This window comes from Dermacentor silvarum, chromosome 8 (genome assembly GCF_013339745.2).
Source record: "Dermacentor silvarum isolate Dsil-2018 chromosome 8, BIME_Dsil_1.4, whole genome shotgun sequence".
Lineage (NCBI taxonomy): Eukaryota > Metazoa > Arthropoda > Arachnida > Ixodida > Ixodidae > Dermacentor > Dermacentor silvarum.
This window is the reverse complement of record NC_051161.1, coordinates 74,503,949-74,507,070: the sequence shown is the minus strand read 5'-3', so window position 1 is coordinate 74,507,070 and position 3,122 is coordinate 74,503,949. Positions and strand designations below refer to the sequence as shown.

The window sequence follows — 3,122 nt, the reverse complement described above, 5'->3', positions numbered from 1 at the left end:
ATGGACCCCCAACGACTCATCGTGCTACACAAAGGTTTGTAGCCGGCACTTTAAGCAAGAAGATTTTATCGAAGGCAAGAGACGAAGGCTCAAGAAGGGTACTGTGCCGTCCGTGTTCGACGATTACCCCCGTCATCTTCAGCCAAAAGCTGTACGGGAGAGAGGTCTATCAAGTGTAATCAAGCGAGCACGTGTTACCGTTGTGCGACAGACAGATGCTTCTCAAGCTGTCGCGTCCCCATCAATCTTGCTGCCATCTTTAATCTCTGACAAACCAATGGCTGAGGAGGAAGAAGACGCTTCCATGGAGGTGTCATTTTGTGCGCATGAACCGGTGGGCCAGTGCGACGCCCGGTATTGCGGAGCCAAGGTGAAGCGTGATCGAAGCGTCCAAGTGGATAGCAGGGCGCCACCAAGCTTGCTGATTGCGGAAAGGACAAAATGGAAGCGGAAAGAAAGAGACCTCAAGATACAAATCCAGCAACTTTGACAGAGAGTTGACAGATATAACCTGGAGCTGAATCGCCTGAAAGAGGACAGCCTTACGGATGACATTTGTTACATAAGAAAGGCAGCCTCAGAGAAGCAACCTGCTGCGTTGTTTCTGCTCAACCAGATCAGAAACTTCCGGAAGAAAAGACCAACTTGGTCTGAGGAGACAACTCGCCACTGTGTTGTGCTCAGACACTTATCAACAAGGGCCTATGAGCATATGCGGGGCAAGGAACTTCTGAAACTGCCTAGCAGAAACACTCTATCTGCATATGTCGGTATTCAGAATGGAGAGACGGGCTTCACAAAACTTGTTGAGGCACGGCTAAAAACAGAATGCCAGAATTTGCAGGCACCCCAGTCCAGGGTGTGCTCTCTCATCGTTGATGAGATGCGAGTGAAAGAGAAACTCCAGTACCACAAGCAGCAAGATTGTTTTGTTGGCCATGCAGACCTTGGTTCGGCAGAACACAAGGATATTGTGTTAGCAAACTCGCTCCTGTGTTTTGTGATGAGCGGATTGTCCACGTCCTACAGAATCCCGGTAGGCTACTTTTTTACCAAAGGGCTGACTGGCACTCAACTCCATGAGCTGGTTCTCTTCATCATGAAGAAAGTGGAAACTTGTGGGTTTTGCATCACAAGGCTCGTTACGGACAACCATAAAGTAAATGTACATGCGTTTAAGCTCCTGGGATATGGCTGTCTCACTTATCGGATTGAACATCCCTGTGACCCTGAGCGACCCCTTTTCCTAAGCTTTGATCCGTGCCATGTTCTCAAAAATGTGCGCTCCCAGTTCTTGGCCCATGACATCGGGCCAAAAGGAGAAATATCATCTTCGCATCTCAAAGCTGTCTACGAGCTTCAAAAAGACTTGACAGTAAGACCAGTGCGCTACCTCAGTCGCAAGCATGTCTACCCAAACAATATTGAAAAGATGAATGTCGGTAGAGCCGTGCAGGTGCTGTCTCCTGCTGTAACTGCTGCCTTGGAGCACCTGAAAGAACAAGCGGGTCACACTTGCAGCGTATCATTTGCAAGCGCAGGCCCTAGTATTACATTCATGAAGTACATTTACCATTGGTTTGTTCTTCATGATACAAGCAACACAACGCAGCACCTTCGTCAGAACTTTGCAGATGCCCCGCATTATGATAATGTTGATGATGACCGGCTCGAGTGGCTTGAAGCTACTATGCCGATGTACTTGGAGGATTTGAAAAAGAGATGTAGCCATCCGAAGGAGTTTTTGACCAAGGAAACATATGAAGCATTTCTCATCACTACGTATTCAACTGTAGCATGCATTAAGTACCTGCTGAGTATTGAGAAGTTTTCATTCGTGCTTACGCGCAAATTTAACAGTGATCCCATAGAATCCCTCTTTGGGACATTGTGTATGTCTTCGGGTTGCAATGATACCTTGGATGTCCGTGCAGCCCTTTCAGGACTTGAGAAAGTGCTTAAAACAGGAATTGCTGCCTCAAATGCACTTTCCAACGTTGCTCACAACGAGACTGCAGGAATATCCACTGCATTGCTTCGAAAGACACCGGCAGAACAAGTGCAGCCGCGGTCATAAATTGCAAAGACTGCAATGACTGTTCTAGAACAACTGAACACTACGCTCCTGCCTCTGCACCTGCCCTCCCTTCAGATTTCCGCGACAGTGTATATTGGAGGCTACATTGCTCGTGTTATAATGGAGCAAATGAACTGCGAGAACTGTGTAGCTCTTTGCACAAAGCCAGTAACAAATCAGCCACTCCTGACATTCACTCGCAGCCAAGATCTAGGTGGATTGCTTTATCCTTCGTACCAGCTCCTGTTTGTCCTTGACACCCTACGGACGTTTGCTGAACAGGCACTGAAGGAAAATCATGCCCTTGAGAAACCCCTCACTAGTCTTGTAGAACGTGCAGTTCCTGCTCTCTGTGGCTCCAACCTGTTGAAATGCAAGGACAGTGACGAGCCGCACAGGCTGAAACTCATGGAACTGATTTCTGTGCGTTTCCTGCGACCTCTTCTATCGAACTATGCATTCTCCGTGACGGATAAGCATGATGCCTATAGGTACTTCGCCAAAAAGCCCCTTTCAAGGAAGTGCCTCAAGCTTTGAGGCAACAGCCAATATAATAAATGCTGCTGTCATTTCTCGTTCGCACCATGTTATTATACATTGCTGCGCGGGCAGCCCCACAAAACGCGTCTGCTGGCTTTTACTTTAAACCGAAAGCGAGCACGCACACTGCTGGGCGGCGCGGCATAACAACGGCATTAGTTACCGTTTTCACTTCGCAATTCGTACTGCAAGGAACAAACCACATGTGTACCTCTGAGCTTCGAAATTAGACATTAAAGAAATGCGGGTAGTGCGGCCAACTCGAAGAAACGCGCGTTGACGGCCGCACTTGCCAGTCGAGCCCCGCCGTGGATGAGGGAGGAGCGCCCTGTTTAGGTGGCGGCGCCTGGCGGCGGGTTGCTGTACTCGCGGCGGCGGCGGCGGGCTATTGTAGCGCTCGTCTGCCGGGCACTGAAGTATAGAGGAGGCACTGACAGCGCACACATGTGCGTGCCGCGCATGCACTCAGTGGCGCGGACAGTCATGTGCAGCCACGGATGGGCTA

The 3,122-nt window shown here is 49.4% G+C and overlaps 1 pseudogene; it reads left to right on the top strand.

Annotated features, from left to right (window-relative positions):
- Positions 1-277: 277 nt before the first annotated feature.
- On the top strand, positions 278-2,850 carry LOC125947668 (uncharacterized; annotated as a pseudogene).
- The last annotated feature ends 272 nt before the right edge of the window (positions 2,851-3,122 follow it).